General features: G+C 44.7%; 1 protein-coding gene across 1 annotated transcript in view; it reads left to right on the top strand.

The window, feature by feature from the left end:
- llgl2 (LLGL scribble cell polarity complex component 2) overlaps nt 1–20,843 on the top strand; it is a 187,104-nt gene that overhangs the window by 29,702 nt on the left and 136,559 nt on the right. The gene's annotated exons all lie outside the window — the stretch shown is intronic.

Below are 20,843 nucleotides of genomic sequence, written 5' to 3'. Positions count from 1 at the left end.
GAAGGCGTGAGGGCGGATGCGCAGGAGATGGGCCGGACACGGTTGAGGGCCCTGTCAACGACCGTGGGTGGAAAACCTCGGTTAAGGAAGAAGGAGGACATGTCAGAGGAACTGTTTTTGAATGTAGCATCATCAGAACAGATGCGATGGAGGCGAAGGAACTGAGAGAATGGGATGGAGTCCTTACAGGAAGCGGGGTGTGAGGAGCTGTAGTCGAGATAGCTGTGGGAGTCGGTGGGTTTGTAATGGATATTGGTGGACAGTCTATCACCAGAGATTGAGACAGAGCGGTCAAGGAAGGGAAGGGAAGTGTCAGAGATGGACCACGTGAAAATGATGGAGGGGTGGAGATTGGAAGCAAAATTAATAAATTTTTCCAAGTCCCGACGAGAGCATGAAGCGGCACCGAAGTAATCTTCGATGTACCGGAGAAAGAGTTGTGGAAGGGGGCCGGAGTAGGACTGTAACAAGGAATGTTCCACATACCCCATAAAGAGACAAGGCATAGCTGGGGCCCATGCAGGTACCCATAGCCACACCTTTTATTTGGAGGAAGTGAGAGGAGTTGAAGGAGAAATTGTTCAGTGTGAGAACAAGTTCAGCCAGACGGAGGAGAGTAGTGGTGGATGGGGATTGTTCGGGCCTCTGTTCAAGGAAGAAGCTAAGGGCCCTCAGACCATCCTGGTGGGGGATGGAGGTGTAGAGGGATTGGACGTCCATAGTGAAGAGGAAGCGGTTGGGGCCAGGGAACTGGAAATTGTTGATGTGACGTAAGGTGTCAGAGGAATCACAGATGTAGGTGGGAAGGGACTGGACAAGGGGAGAGAGAAGTCAAGATAACGAGAAATGAGTTCTGTGGGGCAGGAGCAAGCTGAGACGATCGGTCTACCGGGGCAGTTCTGTTTGTGCATTTTGGGTAGGAGATAGAAGCGGGCCGTCCGAGGTTGGGCGACTATCAGGTTGGAAGCTGTGGGAGGGAGATCCCCAGAGGAGATGAGGTCAGTGACAGTCCTGGAAACAATGGCTTGATGTTCAGTGGTGGGGTCATGGTCCAGGGAGAGGTAGGAGGAAGTGTCTGCGAGTTGACGCTCAGCCTTAACACTCCACCCTGCTCTCTTGCCCACATGTCTGTCCTTGGCTTGCTGCATTGTTCCAGTGAAGCCCAACGTAAACTGGAGGAACAACAACACATCTTCCGACTAGGGACTTTACAGCCTTCCAGACTGAATATTGAATTCAACAACTTTAGGTCGTGAGCTCCCTCCCCCATCCCCACCCCCACCCCCTTTCTGTTTCCCCCTTCCTTTTTTTTCCAATAAATTATAAAGATTTTCCTTTTCCCACCTATTGCCATTGTATAAAAAAAAACCCCACTAGAGCTATACCTTGAGTGCCCTACCATCCATTCTTAATTAGCACATTCGTTTAGATAATATCACGAACTTGAACTTTAACACCTATGTGTTCTATTGTACTATTGTCATTGACATCTTTTGATGATCTGCTTCTATCACTGCTTGTTTGTCCCTACAACCACACCCCCACCTCTCTCTCTCTATCTCTCCGCCCCCCACACACACACCTTAAACCAGCTTATATTTCAACTCTTTCTTGGACTCAAACTCAAGTTCTGTCGAAGGGTCATGAGGACTCAACGTCAACTCTTTTCTTCTCCGCCAATGCTGCCAGACCTGCTGAGTTTTTCCAGGTAATTCTGTTTTTGTTTTGGATTTCCAGCATCCGCAGTTTTTTTGTTTTTATATAAGTATATAAAAGGACAAGATTGAAGTCAATGGAAGAGACTCTTTCACGCAGTGACCAGTTGGGGTCTGGAGTGCCCTGCATGGGAATGTGATGGAAGCAGGTTGGGCAGAGGCATTCAAAAGGGAATTAGATTGTGCAGGGTTATGGGGAGAAGGCAGGGGAATGGCACTAGTGAATTGCTTTTTCGGAGAGCCGGTGCAGACAAGATGTGCCAAAAGGCTGTCCCCTGCACTAACAATTCTGTGATTCTTGAGAATCATGTGCAGTATAAAACAGGTTACTGACGCACTGAGATATAAGCAAAAAACTGCAGATGCTGGAAATCCAAAACAGAAATACCTGGAAAAACTCAGCAGGCCGGGCAGCATCGGGGGAGGAGAGCACAGTTAACGTTTCGAGTCCTCATGACCATTCAACAGAACTAAGTAAAAATAGGAAAGGGGTGAAATATAAGCTGCTTTAAGTGGGTTGGGGGGGGGTGGGGTAGTTGTTGGGACAAACAGCCAGTAATAGGTGGAGCTAACCAAAAGATGTCACAGGCAAAAGAACAAAGAGATGTTGAAGGTGGTGATATCTAAAGGAATGTGCTAATTAAGATTAGAAGGCAGGACAGATAAGGTACAGATAGCTCTAGTGGGGGTGGGGGAATACTAAAAGGTAGAGATAAACAATGGGTGGAAATACATATAAAAATAATGGAATTAGGTGGGAAAAGAAAAATCTAAATAAATTATTGGGAAAAAACAAAAAGGAGGGGGAAGAAATGGAAAGGGGGTGGGGATGGAGTAGAGAGTTTAAGATCTAAAGTTGTTGAACTCAATATTCAGTCTGGAAGACTATAAAGTACCTAGTCGGAAGATGAGGTGCTGTTCCTCCAGTTTGTGTTGAGCTTCACTGGAACAATGCAGCAAGCCAAGGACAGACATGTGGGCAAGAGAGCAGGGTGGAGTGTTAAAATGACAAGCGACAGGGAGGTCTGGGTAATACTTGCGGACAGACTGAAGGTGTTCTGCAAAGCGGTCACCCAGTCTGCATTTGGTCTCTCCAATATAGAGGAAACCGCATTGGGAGCAACGAAGGCAGTAGGCTAAATTGAGGGAAGTGCAAGTGAAAAGCTGCTTCACTTGAAAGGAGTGTTTGGGCCCTTGGACAGTTAGGAGAGTGGAAGTGAAAGGGTAGGTGTTGCATCTTCTGCGTGGGCATGGGAAGGTGCCGTGGGAGGGGGTTGAGGAGTAGGGGGTGATGGAAGAGTGGACCAGGGTGTCACGGAGGGAACGATCCCGACGGAATGCCGACGGAGGGGGTGGTGGGGGCGGTGAAGGGAAGCTGTGTTTGGTGTTGGCATCATGCTGGAGTTGGCGGAAATGGCGGAGGATGATCCTTTGAATGCGTAGTCTGGTGGGGTGATAAGTGAGGACAAGGGGGACCCTATCATGTTTCTGGGAGGGAGGAGAAGGCGTGAGGGCGGATGCGCAGGAGATGGGCTGGACACGGTTGAGGGACCTGTCAATGACCATGGGTGGAAAACCTCGGTTAAGGAAGAAGGCGGACATGTCAGAGGAACTGTTTTTGAAGGTAGCATCATCAGATCGGATGTGACGGAGGCGAAGGAACTGAGAGAATGGGATGGAGTCCTTACAGGAAGTGGGGTGTGAAGAGCTGTAGTCGAGGTAGCTGTAGGAGTCGGTAGGCTTGTAATGGATATTGGTGGACAGTCTATCACCAGAGATTGAGACGGAGAGGTCAAGGAAGGGAAGGGAAGTGTCCGAGATGGACCATGTGAAAATGATGAGGGGTGGAGATTGGAAGCAAAGTTAATAAATTTTTCCAGGTCCCGACGAAAGCATGAAGCGGCACCGAAGTAATCATCGATGTACCGGAGAAAGAGATGTGGGAGGGGGCCGGAGTAGGACTGGAACAAGGAATGTTCCACATACCCCATAAAGAGACAGGCATAGCTGGGGCCCATGCAGGTACCCATAGCCACACCTTTTATTTGGAGGAAGTGAGAGGAGTTGAAGGAGAAATTGTTCAGTGTGAGAACAAGTTCAGCCAGACGGAGGAGAGTAGTGGTGGATGGGGATTGTTCGGGCCTCTGTTCGAGGAAGAAGCTAAGGGCCCTCAGACCATCCTGGTGGGGGATGGAGGTGTAGAGGGATTGGACGTCCATAGTGAAGAGGAAGCGGTTGGGGCCAGGGAACTGGAAATTGTTGATGTGACGTAAGGTGTCAGAGGAATCACAGATGTAGGTGGGAAGGGACTGGACAAGGGGAGAGAGAAGGGAGTCAAGATAACGAGAAATGAGTTCTGTGGGGCAGGAGCAAGCTGACACGATCGGTCTACCAGGACAGTTCTGTTTGTGGATTTTGGGTAGGAGGTAGAAGCGGGTCGTCTGAGGTTGGGCGACTATCAGGTTGGAAGCTGTGGGAGGAAGATCCCCAGAGGAGATGAGGTCAGTGACAGTCCTGGAAACAATGGCTTGATGTTCAGTGGTGGGGTCATGGTCCAGGGAGAGGTAGGAGGACGTGTCTGCGAGTTGACGCTCAGCTTCCGCGAGGTAGAGGTCAGTGCGCCAGACAACAACAGCACCACCCTTGTCAGCGGGTTTGACAACAATGTCAGGGTTGGACCTGAGAGAACGGAGTGCAGTAAGTTCAGAGAGAGACAGGTTAGAATGGGTGAGAGGAGCAGAGAAATTGAGACGACTAATGTTACGCTGACTGTTCTCAATGAAAAAATCAAGAGAAGGTAAGAATCCAGAGGGAGGCGTCCAGGTGGAGGGAGAATATTGGATCCGTTGAACGGGGAGAGGACTCCTCCCCAAAGAAGTGAGCCCGGAGACGCAGACAGCGGAAGAAGAGTTCAGCATCGTGTCGAGCCCGAAATTCATTGAGATGAGGGTGTAAGGATATGAAACTAAGTCTTTTGCTGAGCGCTGAACGTTCAGCATTGGAGAGGGGAAGGTCAGGGGGTATAGTGAATACACGGCTGGAGCTGGGATTGGTAAACAGGATGGGGACAGAGGAACAGGCAGGGGTGGAGGGTCCTAGATGGGTGTTGGTGTCTGAGTTGTTGGAGCTTGCGTTCCTTAGCACTTGAGAGAAAGAAAAAGTTTCTTGTTGAAGCGTCGGATTTCACACTCCTGTCCTGGTAATTTCACCCTATAAAGCCTGCTCACAGTAAACTTCCATTAGCAACAAAATAAACAGAACTCCAACCGTGTTCGGAAGATAATTATGGATGACAAAGATCATCGAGCCCAGGTCATTTCATCCATCCAGAATGACATACAGACGTGTGTATCAGGAGCAGCATTAAGCCATTTGTACCCTCAAGCCTGCTCCGCCATTTGATAACTGCCTACATTATACCAGCGACTGCAACTCAGAAGTACTTAATTGGCTGTAAAACAATTTGGCACATTGTGAAAGGTTCTGTATAAATGTAGGTTTTCTCTTTCTTTTATTACATTCCGTGCAGTAGGCAAAATGACTGTAGCAATAGTGACTTTAAAGGCCAAATGCTGATTCTCTAAGGATAATTAATCACTGAGCAATCAATTAACTGATGTTAGGAAAGTGGCTACAAAGTAATCTCTACATTTACAAAACAATTCATCTGGATAACACACACTCTTGCCATTCTGACTTCTCTGGTGCTAAAACACAATATACCATATATGGCATTTACCTCTTTTACCCTAATGACACTCTCCCCAGGATTTGTCAATTGGACATCTACGAACAGCTCAGGAAAAAAGTAGATTGAATTGTTGATCTAAATTTTTTAGAGATGAATGATATATAGTAGAAAAATTCAGTACGGCTTTAACTCAGGAACTAGTTTATTTCCACTTTCCTGAGAAACTTATGAAAATTGTGTTGTACACTGATTTTATGGACTAAAATGGAAAAATATACTGTGTGGCAGCAATATCCTGAGAGAAATCATTTGTGAAAGCAGTTAAGTTAAAGGGTTTGGGTTTCTATAAAGGCCCTTTATGATAAAGGCCCTTTACGTTGGTTCTCTAGGATTTCGATGGATTTTTTTGCCAAAGGTACAATGGATGATCTGAAAGATCAGAGAGATTTTAGTCCCACAGTGTGACCACCTTCTGTTAGATTTTAAACAGGTTGGTGCAGGGTGGGGTGAACCTAGGATGGAATAGAGATTTGTAAACCTTTCTTTGAGTAGTCTCTGAGTGACAAATAGGCATTTCGTTCCCAGGCCTGGCAAGAGTAATAAAATGGGCGATAGTGAGTCAACACCCTGTTTTGCATCATTTCCGATTTTTAATTTCTTGAATTTATTTTGATGAGGCCCAAGATTCTCAAGCCTTTGGTACATCAACTCAGCATGTTATCAGAATTGTGCCTACTTTAGGGCATAATGACGATTTAGACTGCTATTTGTATGTCGGTTTAAATTCAAAAGAGAATTTTGAGAAATGTACAGCATTTGATTTTGTGGTGTTAAACCTTCTAAGTGACGCCCCAACCCCCACATCCTCACAGCATCCAGTTGGCTGTAACATAATTAGGGATTTCACTTACCATTTTTCAACCAAGTACACTCTCGGCTGCTACTGACCTTCAAGCAGCTTTCTGGTTTTCTGTGGGGCTTTCTGAAAACAAATGGAATCACAAAGTTGCCCCAAGGTTAGAAGCAGCAGCACAGCAACTTGATGAAACTATCAGGCTGATGGTTCCAAGTTTTTTTAAAGCCGGTCCTTCAGGTCTGAAGCTCATCTGATGGACAACAAGAAAGTCAGTTTCCGAGGTCCATTTCAGAGGGCAGTTAGGAGTCAACCACACTTCTGTGGGTCTGGAGTCACACGACCAGGTAAAGTGGCAGATTTTCTTCCCTAAAGGACATTAGTGAACCAGATGGATTCTTCCAACAATTGGCAATGGCTTCATGGTCATCATTATTGGATTTTAATTACTGATTTACTAATTGAATTTAACTTCCACCAGTTGCTGTGGTGGGATTTAAGCCTGAGAGCATTGGCCTGGTCCTCTGGATTATAGTCCAGTGACATTGCCACTATGCAACTGCACCCCCCTCCCCCTCACCCCCCGGTGCATTCCCTGGGGAACATCGCTGTGTACTTCTCCCCAGTCTAAAAAACAAACATGTATCAGTATTCTCTACTTTCTGTTCCTCAATCAATTTTGCTGCTTTAATCCTAATTGTTAACAAAATAGAAACCATGTCATTTACCTGGCACTTCAAATACCTTATAATACATCTGTGCTGACTTTCATTTTTTAGCACACGCTTTCCTAAATACCAATTTATTTTCTGCTGGATTAATGACTCAAAGTTTCTGCACCATTGGCACTGACCGATCAGGTTTATTCCTTTTCCTTTTCCTTTTTTAAAAGGGGGTGTAACATTTGCAACCCTCCTGTTCTGTTCTCTGGTACCATCCCCATATCTAAGGAAAATTAAAAGATTGTGGCCAGAACTTCTGCAACTTCCACCCTTTGTTTCCTCAATAATCTAGGATGAGTCTTATTCCAGACTGAGTAACTTTACAGCTTTGAGGACTGCCAACTTTTTAAGTACCTCCTCTTTATCTACTTTTATCCTATCCGATGTTGCTACTGTCTCCTTGTTTACTGCTACATTAGCGGCCCCTTCACCTGTGAAGGCAGATGCAAAGTACTCATTCAGCCATGTCTTCTGCCTTCATAAGAGGATCTCCTTTGGATCCCTATTTGGCCCATTCTTTCTTTGACTATCCTTTTATTTGTGTGTTTATAAAAGACTTTTGGTTCCCCTTTTATGCCAGCTGCCAATCTATTCTCATACTATCTCTTTGCCATTCTTGTTCCCTTTATTTTTAGCGTATATATATTCAACTTGTTGTCTGCTGTATCATGAGCTTAAGCCTGCTCTTTCTAGACATCTTTAGTCATCTAAGAATCTCTAGCTTTGGATGCCCTTCCTCTCTCCTTCAGGAATGTGTCTACTCTGTACTAAAGCATCTACCCTTTTGAAGGCCTCCCAATTTTCAATTTCTGTTTTATTGACCAATTTTTGATTCCAGATCCAGTTGCACTGGTATTAGTCCGCCTCTAGATAACTATTTTACACCTGATTTTATCTCCTTTCCCATGACTATTATAGTCAATGTTCCCCAAATACACTTCCACCGAAATATGCTGCATTTGCCTCACTTCATTCCCAGAACGAAATCTAGTACAGCTTCCTCATTGGGCTGGAAACAGGTATCCACAAGGTGCTGTGGGCCATCAGTGGTGGCAATAGTATTCAACCGTAATCTGCCATCAAACCAGGCAACCAATCATGGTTTAACGGTGTGGAAAATATGTCAGGAGCAGCACTATGCATATTGAAAAATGAGGTGCCAACTTGGTGAAGCTACATAAAACTACATTCATGCCAAACAGCATGCTATAGGAGAGCAAAGCAACCCCACACCCAGTGGATCGGATCAGAGTTCTGCAGTCCTACCACATGCGGTTGGTGGGGCAAACTATATTGGATTTAGCAATGAGCCAGATTTAGGTAATGATGTGTGAACACTTATCAAATAGTGATGATATACAAGATTCTGAGGGGATTTAGATAGAGTAAATACAGTCTTGGGATAAGGGGCCAATCACTTATGACTGAGATGAGGTGAAATTACTTCGCTCAAAGGATGGTGAATCTTTGGAATTTGGGTTGTGAATGTTCCATCATTGTCTATCCCAACCTTAAATGTATTTTTGTTTGGTGTTTCAGAGAACCTAGGGATATGGGAAGTGGGTGGAATGTGTAGTTGAAGTCCAATCTCAGCCTTGATTGTCTTGAATTGACAGAGTAGGCTTGACAAGCCATATGGTCATCTCCTGCTACTAGTTCTTGTGTAATATCATTAAGTTCAACATAGTCTGCTTTTTCCCTCTCAAACACTATCTCCTAAGATTCAAGACTTGAGTGAGGCTGACTCCAGCGAGATGAAATGGAGACTGTCTGCAGTAAACGGAACAAATTGTTATGGGTAAAATGATAAGATTAGTGGGAGTTTTTATTTTTTTTTAAAAAAGTGATACAGAACCAATTTATATCCCAAAAGGGCTTACCTTAAAAAAAAAAGCCATGATAGGCCAAATGGCCCCCTTCTGTGCTCTGATTCTAAGGCACCCTTGTAAAATTGAAGTCGCCGGGGAACAAGTGGAGAAAACTCCACAGGCTTGAGTCATACCTAGCACAAAGAAAGATGGTAGTTTGTGTTTGATGGCCCAGTTGTTTTCAGCTGCTTCATCAATGACCTTCCCTCCATCATAAGGACATAAAAGGACATAAGTAGAGATGTTTGCTCATGATTGCCCAGTGTTCAGTGCAATTCGCAACTCCTGGGATAATGAAGCAACCCGTGACTGCATGCAGCAAGATCTAGACAACATTCAAGCTTGATATGTAGCAAGTAATGCTTGAGCCAGTCAATGACAATCTTTAACAAGATGATCTAATTATCTCTCCTTGACATGCACTGGCATTACTTTCAGTAACTCCCCCCTGCCTCCCCAACACAGCAACATCCTGGAGTGTGGCATTGACTACAAATCTAACTAGAGCGACCACATAATTAATGTGACTGGAAGAGCAGGTCAGAGGCTGGGAATTCTGTGGCATGTAACTGACTCCCCAAAGCTTGTCCCCTATCATTTACAAGGTAAAAGTCAGGAATGTGATGGAATACTCTCCACTAGCCTTGATGAGTGCAGCTCCAGCAACACTCGAAGCTTGACACCATTCAGGACAAAGCAACCCACTTGATTAACATCCAATTCAACATCCATTCCTTCCTCCACTGACAGACATACACTGACAGCAGTGTGTACCACCTACAGGATGTACTGCAGCATCTTGCCAAGGTTACTTCGGCACCTTCCAAACTCATGACCTCTCCTAGTTAGAAAGACAAGGCTGTGGGAACACTACCACCTTCAAGTCTGTCCCCAACACCAACCCCCACCATTCCCCATCACACACCATCCTGACTTGGAAATATATTGCTGTTCCTTCATCATTGGGAGTACCAGGTTTTGCCTCAACTGTAATACTGTGCACCTAAGCCACATGGGCTACGGTGGTTCAAGAAGGTGGCTTACCACCATTTCTCAAGGGCATTTGGGGATGGGCAGTAAATGCTGCACCAGCCAGTGATACCTGCATTTCCTGAATGAATTTATTAAAAATTCCCAAAAACAGGTGCTGACCAAGAGTTCTGTTATACACATTCAGGAATTCCTTCCCTCTCTTTGTCCTTTACACTGATGCTATCCCATTCTATATTAGGATAATTGAAACCCCCCATAAACACTCTCCTAGTTCTTGCATTTTTCTGTCATTTATCTACAAGCTTTCTATCTCCTCCCACTTTTTTTGCTGGCCCATATACACTCTGTAATATAATAGCTGCAGTATCATACCTTAATTTTAACCATGGACTGTCTTTGGCCCCACAACTGCGTCATCTCTCTTTAGTACAATATTAGTTCTTTGATCAATGTTGCCAACCTTATTTTGTCTTCCCCCATCTTTCCTGAATGCCCTTGTAGACAAAGGAATATTAGTTCCCTATCCTACCTTCCTTTGAGCCAGGTCTCTGTTATTGTCACTATATCATAGTCCCAAGTGGCTCCTTGTGCTTGCAGCTCACCTACTTTATTTATCACATGTTCATCTTGGACTGTTTCACATTTGCTCCCCGGCTGATCACTCCTATGAATTCTTGGCCTCCCCTCAACCTCTACATCTTTTTTCACCCTTCTACCTGTAGGAGTCAGTTGGATCTTCTCTGTTGTTTCAGATTGGAAGTTCCTTGTGTGAGCAGATCTACCTTTTAATTGGGACTATGTTGTTTTTAAATGGCTGAAAACTGGATTTTATTTTGCTCTATTTTCTGCAGTCATCAGGGTGACGGGTGGGTGGTGGAGTCGGGTGGGTGGGGTGGGTGGTGGAGCTGGGGGGTGGGTGGGGTGGGTGGTGGAGCTGGGGGGTGCGTTTGGGGAGGATCTGGTGGAGGGGCAGATGTGCAAGTGAATGTACTGATTCACTATCACAAGCAACATTAAAGCCCTTTTTTGGTAAAGGTTATTTGAGCCTCTGTTTGTTTGTTTGGGGCGTTTCACTGCCCATGTTTATACAAAGCAGGATGAGTGTGATCTCTGTGTAAATGTAACATTGTACCATGCCAGTCTCAAACTCTGCCTTTGACTCTTAATGTCTGTTGTGGTGAGCGGTGTTCATGAGAGCTTCCTGAACGTGATTGTAGTTTAAATAAACTAGTGGTACAGAGTCCCAACGAAACCTGTGCCCAAAGCTTTTCCTTCTCTAGTACACTTGGTTTATTTAATATATTTACTGGTAATGATCCATTATGGGCAAAAAATGTAATAAATCATTTGTAATTCACCTCCAATTGTGGACCTGTTCCTACTAATACTATGCCCCAGTGTTGTACAGAGGCCGGTCTATCTGGGTTAATTTTTTACAGCTGAATCAATATCAGAATACTTGTCAGTTGAGGATGGAGGGCGGGGAAGTGAAGCATTCGCTCTAGTTTCTGTAACATGACCCTTTGTGTGCTTTGGCAACAGTTTACTTTCCAGAACTGGTTTAGTGAGCTGTACTTGTCCTGTACTGTTGGGGTGGTAGAGTTTCGCTCATTTTGAATTGCTGCACAATAATCTGGTAATCCTTCAGTGATTCACCCAGGCCTTTGACAATTATATCCTCCCCCATATCACAAGCCCCTCATTTTCTCTCCTTGTTTTCCCCCACCCCATGCCACATCTGATCACTGCTACTCTCCTTGCTACCCTCTTCTTCATTCCTCATTCTTGATCCACTTAGGAGCCTCCGAGACATCTCTGGCATTCCTTCCTCGTAGGATTCTCTTCAATTCCTGCTTCATCCCTTGCTGTCCCAGCTGCTTGTTCCTCTCTCCCAATGAGAAGCTCTGCCTTGAGGGTTTCTCTCTCCTCACTTCTCACCTATTCTCTTTATTTTTGTGTACCCCCACCGTTTTATCTGAAAAATTACTTAACTAGAGTCTGAACATGGAGTGGTGGTAGAAGGATTAAAATCTTTGTTTAAACTTCTAACATCTCTAGCCACAGGTAAATATTCCAGTTTGGGAGAGAGTGGAGCCCTCTCCAGTATGCCAAACTGTGCATCCTTACTAAAGACCAAAAGCCACAGGAATCTTTATTGTTAGGTGGATATAACACTAGGAGTGTTCCTCCAGAGTGCTGAACAGCATTGATCCTGAAACAAACATCAGCAAGCATTTGTATTTTTGCAGCAACTTTAACATCACAAAACATCCCAAAGTGCTTCACAGGAACATTATGAAACAAAATAAGACACCTAACCTCATAACGATATATTGGGTCAGACAACCAAAAACTTGGTTATGGTATTAGGTTTAAGGAGTGTCCTAAAGGAGGAAAGCAAGGTTGAGGGTTGTAGAGGGAATTCCAGACAAACATCTTTGAAATAGATTATTGTATCTGGTTGTTGGCTCAGTGTTTGTGGGATCTTGCCATGTGCAAATTGGCTACTGTGTTTCTCCACATTACAATGATTATACTTCACAAGTACACGCCCTGCTTCCTGTAAGGACTCCATCCTGTTCTCTCAGTTCCTTTGCCTCTGTCGCATCTGTTCCGATGGTGCCGCTTTCCAAAACAATGCTTCTGACGTGTCTTCCTTAACCGAGGCTTCCCACCCACGGTGGTTGACAGAGCCCTCAACTGTGTCCAACCCATCTCCCGCACCTCTGCCCTCGCACCTCTCTCTCTCTCTCTCTCTCTCTCTCTCCCAGAACCTTTGATAGCGTCCCCCTTGTCTTCACTTTTCACCTCACCAACCTCCGCATTCAAAGGATCATCCTCCACTTCTTTTCCCCCCCTGTCGTCATTCTGCAGGGACTGCTTCCTCTGGGACACCCTGGTCCACTCCTCCATCATCCCCTACACCTCAACTCCCTCCCACGGCACCTTCCCATGCAATCACAGAAGGTACAACACCTGCCCCTTTACTTCCCCCACCCCCTCCTCACTGTCTAAGGGCCCAAACACTCCTTCACTTGTACTTAACTCAGTTTAGTCTACTGCATTCGCCGCTCCCAATGTGGTCTCCTCTACATTGGATTGATCAGACTGGGTGATAGCTTTGCAGAACACCTTCGGTCTGCGCGAAGCATGACCCAGACCTCCCTGTCGCTTGCCATTTCAACACTTCACCCTGCTCTTATGCCCACATGTCCGTCCTTGGCTTGCTGCATTGTTCCAGTGAAGCTCAACGCAGACTGGAGGAACAGCACCTCATCTTCCGACTAGGCACTTTACAGCCTTCCGGACTGAATATTGAGTTCAACAATTTCAGATCACGAACTCTCTCCTCCATCCTCTCCCCTGCTTTTTTTTTTTTGACCCCCTTTTTTTCAAATATTTACTTTTTAATTTTTATATATATATTTTCCCCCCAGCTATTTCTATTATTATTTAAAAAAATTATTTCCATTCATTTATTTATCCCCCACGTTTTAGCCTATTTTGATCTTTCCTCCCACACTGTCCCCTCCCCCCACCCCACCCCCACTAGGGCCATCAGTCACTTGCTCATCCTGCTTTCTACTGTTAATGTCACCATTAGCACCTCCTTTAGCCAGTATCACCACCATCAATACCTCTTCGACCTTTTTGCTTATGACATCTTTTGCAATCACTCCTTTGCCTCCACCTATCACTGGCCCTCTATCGGTCTTCATCTGTCCCACCCCCCCTTATACAGTATATATTTCACCACATTTCTACTTCTCTTTAGTTCTGAAGAAGAGTCATCCGGACTCAATGTTGACCCGGTCTTTCTCTCCACATTTGCTGTCAGACCTGCCGAGTTTTTCCAGCAATTTTTGTTTTTGCTTCACAAGTACTTAATTGGCTGCAAAGTTAGGGGACATTCTGATGTTAAAGGCACTGTATAAATTAAGTTTTTTTTTTAAGCTGTCTCTTTTGTCCTTTGTACTTGCAGCTCAGGGTTGTAAATAATTGTGTATCTCAAGCAGCAGACTACCTCAGCTTCCTTATTATATAGATTTTTACCAGAAGACTAGACTAACAACAGAAACCTATTTATGTAGCTTCTTTGTCACAAGGTGCTTCACAGGAGCATTATAAAGCAAATTTTGACATTAAGCCGCAAGAGGCGATATTGGTCAACGAAGTAAGCTTGAAGGAGGGAAGAGAGGTGGAGAGGTTTGGGGAGAGAATTCCAAAGCTTAAACCCTTAACAGCTGAAGCCATGGCCACCAATGGTGCAGCAATTAAAATCCAGGGTGCTGAGGAGTCCAGAATTAGAGAAGCATAGATGTCTCGCAGGGTTGGAGAAGATTTTGGATAGGGAGAGGCAAAGCCATGGAGGGATTTGAAACCAAGAATGAGCATTTTAAAACTTAGGTGTTGTGTAACCAGGAACCAGGTGGATGTGGGCACCAGAGATTTGGATGATCTTAAGTTCAGAGGGTAGAACATGGGAGGCTAGCCAGGGGAGTGTTAGAATAGTCAAATCTCAAGGTAACAAAGGCATGGATGAGGTTTGTTACGATCCGGTTAGGGACCAGTAATTTTTTGTTTAAAGTGGACAAATTCTGAAATCCAAGGTACTTAGCAAGACAATAAAGCCGAAAGATTCCAGTTTTAAACAAACCGAAATAAAAGTTACCTTACTAAGTCCAAAAAGTAAAACGATTTACAATATCTATCGTATACTCATTCAGAATTAACATGAAATGCATGTGAATGAACAAGCAAACTGTTTGAACAGACTACATTGTACAGTAAATGGCAGATGTGACCAGGCAGATCCCACAGATTTCTCAGCAACCTGTCCAGACGTCAGTGTCCACTGAGGATTTGTTAAAACTCTGTCTCCCTCATAAGGGATTTTGTGTCTTCCCTTTTGCTCTCGCTCTTGCTCTCTGCTGAGTTTTTCCAGCATTTTCTGTTTTTGTTTGATTTTCAGCATCTAGAGTATTTTGCCTTTATTTTATGAGATAAGGGATGCAGCAGTGGCAGAGGGTTTGAGATCACAATCACTTGTTCCTCCTAAGCCTGCTTCACTATTCATTCATGGGATGTGGGCTTCGCTGGCTGGGCCAGCATTTATTGCCCATCCCTAGTTGCTCTTCAAGGTGGTGGTGAGCTGCCTTCTTAAACTGCTACAGTCCATGTGGTGTAGGTACACCCACAGTGCTGTTAGGAAGGGAGTTCCAGGATTTTGACCTGGTGACAGTGAAGGAACAGCGATATATTTCCAATTCAGGATGGTGAGTGACTTGGAGGGGAACTTCTGTGTGGTGGTGTTCCAGTCTATCTGCTGCCCTTGTCCTTCTAGGTGGTAGTGGTTGTGGGTTTGGAAGGTGCTGTCTAAGGAGCCTTGGTGAATTCCTGCAGTGCATCTTGTAGATGGTACACACTGCTGCTACTGTGCATCGGTGGTGGAGGGAGTGAATGTTTGTGAATGTGGTGCCAATCAAGTGGGCTGCTTTATCCTGGATGGTGTCCAGTTTCTTCAGTGTTGTAGGAGCTGCACTCATCCAGGCAAGTGGGGAGTATTCCATCACACTCCTGACTTGTGCCTTGTAGATGATGGGCAGGCTTTGGGGAGTCAGGAGGCGAGTTACTTGTTGCACGATACCTAGCTTCTGACCTGCTCTTATAGCCACAGTATTTGTATGGCTAGTCCAGTTGAGTTTCTGGTTGATGGTAATCCCAGTAAATGTGGTACAGTTAGGCTCAGTGCCCTGGGCTGGGAAGGGAAAATATCAGCTGGGGTTTCCACCTCTGATTTCTGTCAAGTGATCCTCTTCTTCCCTGCCCCACACTTAACTGGAAAGTGTGTGCAGTATATACGACACCAGATGAGGATAGGACAGGGCTCAGTTGATATCCACCACTGCCTAACACACGATGGCTATGTTCCAGGGAACTGTATCCCAACAATGATGAGCACCTTCTGGAGGGAAGAACACTGACAGAAATGTGAAAAAAAAATGCTGGAAAAACTCAGCCGGTCTAACACCATTTATGGAGAAAAAAAGCAGTTAACGTTTTGAGCCTTGCCATAAGGCTTCGAAAGGTTAACTGTTTTCTTTTCTCCACAGGTGTTGTTAGACCTGCTAAGTTTTTCCAGCATTGTCTGTTCTTGTTTCGGATTTCCAGCATCTGCAGTAATTTACTTTTATATTGACAGAAATGTATTGATTGTGAATATTGCACTTGCTGTTGATTCAAACCTGCCTGACTGGGTTGCTAGTTTTATTGGCACAATTAAATTGTTTTCCATGATTTTCCTTATGTTACAATTGCTGGCAAATAATGCTTAGAGCTGGGAGTGGAGCTCAAATGTTTTATCTTGACTTGTGTGAGCAGCTGTCACTGAGCCAAAACTCAGGCTAAAAAATGATTCAGCCAGTCTTAGCAGCAATGGCAGAAAATGCTGGGGAGTAAAGGTTAAAATGGATGTTGGAAGTGGGAGAGGTCAGTGGCTGTGTGTTTTGCTGCATTGTTACACTGCTGCCCTTTGAACGCTACCTTCCATTGAACCCTGCAACACTAACTGTGGTTGCAGTGAGCACCTTCGTGGTGTTTAGACTTGACTGGAGCCATAGAGGCTGCTCAAGCTTCAATCATAAGGTAGGCTGAGCCCTGGTTAGCTCGTGGGGCCTGTTCACACTGAATTGGAGATCAGACCTGTTAGCCCAGCACGTGAATGGTTTTCAGAGAAGGAAATGTCCAGTTGATAGCCTGTGATTTGTTTTATGAAAGTAATTCAGGCTGAAATCCTGACCTGATCTCTGACCAGTTCTCCAGTCAGGTGACTGGTTTCATTCTAATTACAAAGCAAAAACTGCAGATTAGCTCTGGATTCCTGCTGGAAAGCGACATATGCGCAGTCTGGGCCCTGTAATTTGATTTAGCTGGGTTGAGCTCTGATTTAACTCTGCTTGTTGTCTTGTAGGGACTCATTGATGTCTTGCCAGAAAAAGTCCCAGACTTTAACTGTCTGATAATAGAATAATAGTGGAATTAGTTTCCACAAACATTTTAAACCAGCATTTCATGACTTCCCTTTAAATTGATTTCTTAGAAATTGCTGAAATCTCAGATTCCTGGAAGTAGGTTGAAAATACAGGAGGCAGCAGACACATTCACCCACAAGCTCCCAAAAAGTCCACGAAAAATCAATGACAGGGGTGACAAATGGGAGAACATCGCACCTGTACGTGGAAGTAAAAGAATCTGAGGAGCTGCTCCTCCAATCGCACACAGTTTCTCTCTCACGTTTGCTGCTGATAGACCCCTTGGTGAAATGCAATTGAGTATCAGCAGCAAACATGGGAGAGAAATAACCTATGATTGGAGGAGCAGTGGGAAAGTAAGTGGCAGTGCCTGAGTACTGGAGCGGTGGCAGTGAGAGATTGTACCAGAGAGAGGGGGAGCAAGCCTGTGTTGGAGAGTGAAGGGGGTGGGCGGTGGGGGAAGAGGAGGGGATACTGCGTTTGGGGGGTGACGACAGTGTGTGGGGTGTAGTGGGAGAGGATTGCTAAGTTGGGTAGCTTGGGTAGGGTCAGTCAGGGTAGAAATAAGAAATAGCAAGGGAAAGAAGTCCTCGGTGAGAGTAATCTATAAGTCCCCAAACAGTAGTTCAGCAGTAGGGCGTAGTATAAACCAGGAAATACTGGGAGCATCTAAGAAAGGCATGGCAATAATCATGGGTGATTTTAATATGCATATAGACTGGACTAATCAAATTGGTAAGGGTAACCTTGAGGGAGAGTTCATAGAGTGTATTAGAGATTGTTTCTTGGAGCAATATGTAGTGGAACCAACCAGGGAGCAGGCTATTCTGGATTTGGTTTTGTGTAATGAGATGGGATTAATTAATGATCTCATAGTAAAGGATCCTCTAGGGAAGAGTGATCATAGCATGCTAGAATTTCAAGTTCAGTTTGAGAGTGAGAAACTTGAGTCCCGCGGCAGTGTTCTGGAGTTAAACAAAGGTAGCTACATAGGTATGAGGGCAGATTTGGCCCTAGTGGACTGGGCAGGAAGACTACAAGGTAGGACAGTTGATGAACAGGGGCAGATATTTAAGGAGATATTCAATTCCTCCCTCCACCACTGATGCACAGTAGCAGCAGTGTGTACCATCTACAAAATGCACTGCAGGAACTCACCACCAAGGCTCCTTGAACAGCACCTTTCAAACCCACAACCACTATCACCTAGAAGGACAAGGACAGCAGATAGATGGGAACACCACCACCGGGAAGTTCCCCTTCAAGTAACTCCCCATCTTGACTTGGAAATATATCGCCATTCCTTCACTGTCGCTGGGTCAAAATCCTGGAACTCCCTTCCTAACAGCACTGTGGGTGTACCTACAACACTTGGGCTGCAGCAGTTCAAGAAGGCAGCTCACCACCACCTTCTCAAGGGCAACTAGGGGTGGCCAATAAATGCTGGCCCAGCCAGCGAAGCCCACATCCTGTGAATGAATTTTTTAAAGAAGTCGAGGGGGTGACAGTGAATCTGGTTTGGCGAGTTTATTTGGAGGGAGAGTTTTCGGAGGACAGTGAACTATGGGAGAGCACAATGAGTTGAGATTAAAATGGAGGTTGAAATCATCCCTCATGGCAGAGCCTGAGGAAGGAAAGCGTTGAAGAATGAGAGAATTTGGATGTTAGAAAATGAGGATCTTAAATAAAATTTATTTGGATAGGAAATCAGTTGAGTAAGTGTAGTGGTGGAGTGTAGAGCCCATCTATTGAGTTTTTGCTTCTGTACCAACCTTATCATGGCAGCTAAGTTCATCCAAGAAAACACTGCCCCTGGGCAAATAATATCTGTTCCAAATGGAATCACCCAGTCTTTGGAAATACGAGTGCCAAGTCTGGTCTGCCAGAGGCTGCGTTCCTTTGCTGCACAAACTATTTAGCGTTCCGCTAAGACACACATAACCTTTTCTCCATCTCATTACTAGCTAGATTTCCACAAGTCAGTACTTACTTATCCTATCTATACCTCCTATATTGTAAACCGATGTAGAGAAGTAACAATTCACACCTGACACATTTTATAGTCCGACATCATTGCTAAACCATGAGCATTAATTACAAGCAACACTTTCAAAGAAGGAAGGACCTGCATTTGGAAGCAGGGAACAATACAGCTGACTCCAGCTTGAGCCCATATACTGCACACAGTAGCTTACCAAAACTGAAATTAAAGGCTTTCATAAAATCAGGGTCAACTGTTCAAAATATAAAGCAAACTAAAAGAAAATTTTAAAGTCTAGAAGATTGGACTGTGTAAGATCAAACAGAGTATTGAGCTTGTGTCAAGCCTGAATATGTAATACAAAGTTATCCATGACTCAAAAGGGGCCTGGATTAACCCAGTCCAAAGGCTAGATTGAACCAATCCATTCAGCTGGCTATGCTACTTGTTTCTACTCCCCTTTCACTTTCTCCCAAGTCTCAGCCCGGCTCTAGCCTTTAAACTCACTTTTTCTCTTTGTCTCCTATCTCACCTCACGCTCTCCCTGAGCTCATCTTGTCCCTGAGGCGCACTTCCTCCACCCTATTCCCACAAAATTGATGACCACCCAGCGTCCTTTCCCGGCTCCCATTTTAGTTGATTTTTATCTCTATCTCTTCTCCTTCAAAGATTGTTTCCCTCTCTCTCCTTCAAATCTTCTACTCAGAAAATTTATTCCTTAGCCCCTCCATCCTTGCAAACTACAGCCTCATCTCCAACCTCCCTTTCGTCTCCAAAGTCCTTGAACATGCCATTGCCTTCCAAATTCATGCCTTTCTTTCCCAGAACTCCATTGGTGGGATTTCCTGGCCCCTCCTACCGGAAGGATCTTTTAGTCCTACTGAAATTGAGATTTGAATGGTCTGCCTCAGAGAAACCTGCTGCAGGGCCAGAAAATCCCGGTTCATGTAGGAAAACCTCCATCAGATTTCCACCCAAGACACCAAATAATATCTCTTGTGACTGACCGTGGTAAACTATCTCTCTTCTTACTATTTAATCTCTGCAGCCTTTGACACAGTGACTGCATCATCCTCCTCCAATGTCCCCCTCCAATGTTCAGCTTGGTTGAGGTGCATTCACTTGGTTGTGTTCCTACCTATCCGGTTGTAACCAGAGTATCACCTGCTTCTCTTGCCCTTTCCATACTGTTACCTCTAGTGTCTCCCAAGGATCTATCCTTGGCCCCTCTATTTCTCACCTACATCAGTGACAATGTCCAGCTGTGGCTCAGTTGGTAGCACACTCACCTCTGAATCACAAGGTTCTAGATTCAAGTCCTTTTCCAGAGCTTGAGCACAAGAATCAAATTGACACTCATGTACAGTGCTGAAGGAGTACTGCACTGTCTGATGTGCTTTCAGTTGAGACATTAAACCAAGGCCTCTTTGCACTGCTTGAGTGGATGCAAAAGCTCCCATGCATTACTTTGGAGAAGAGCAGGGGTGTCCTGACCAATATTTATCCCACATTCAACACCATAAAAGAATAGATTACATAATCACATCAGTTTTGTGGAAATCGCTGGGCATATACTTACTGTCACATTTCCTGCATTAAAATAGTGACCTCACCCTTTTTAAAAAGAAAAATTACTTTAGCGGGTGTATAATGCCTTGAGAAGTCTAGTGGTTATGAAAAGCACTATATAAATGCAGCCTCTTGGTGTCATTATGCAAAAACAGTGTTAGTTTTCATGTACGCTGATACTCGGCTTTATCTCGCCATCACCTCTCTCAACACCTTCTTTATGTCTAAATTATCAGACTGCTTCTCTGCGATCCAATACTGTTGGAGCTGAAATTTCCTCCAGCTAACTATTAGGAAAACTGAAGACATTGTCTTCAGCCCCTGCCATGAACTGCGTTCCCTAGCTACTGATTCTGTCCCTCTCCCTGAAATCTCAATGGCTGAAAACTGATTGAACCAGACTGATGGCAACCTTAGTGT

This window comes from Carcharodon carcharias, chromosome 22, assembly GCF_017639515.1.
Source record: "Carcharodon carcharias isolate sCarCar2 chromosome 22, sCarCar2.pri, whole genome shotgun sequence".
NCBI lineage: Eukaryota > Metazoa > Chordata > Chondrichthyes > Lamniformes > Lamnidae > Carcharodon > Carcharodon carcharias.
Note: the sequence above shows the minus strand (reverse complement) of the source record. Positions and strands in the feature narration are given on the sequence as shown.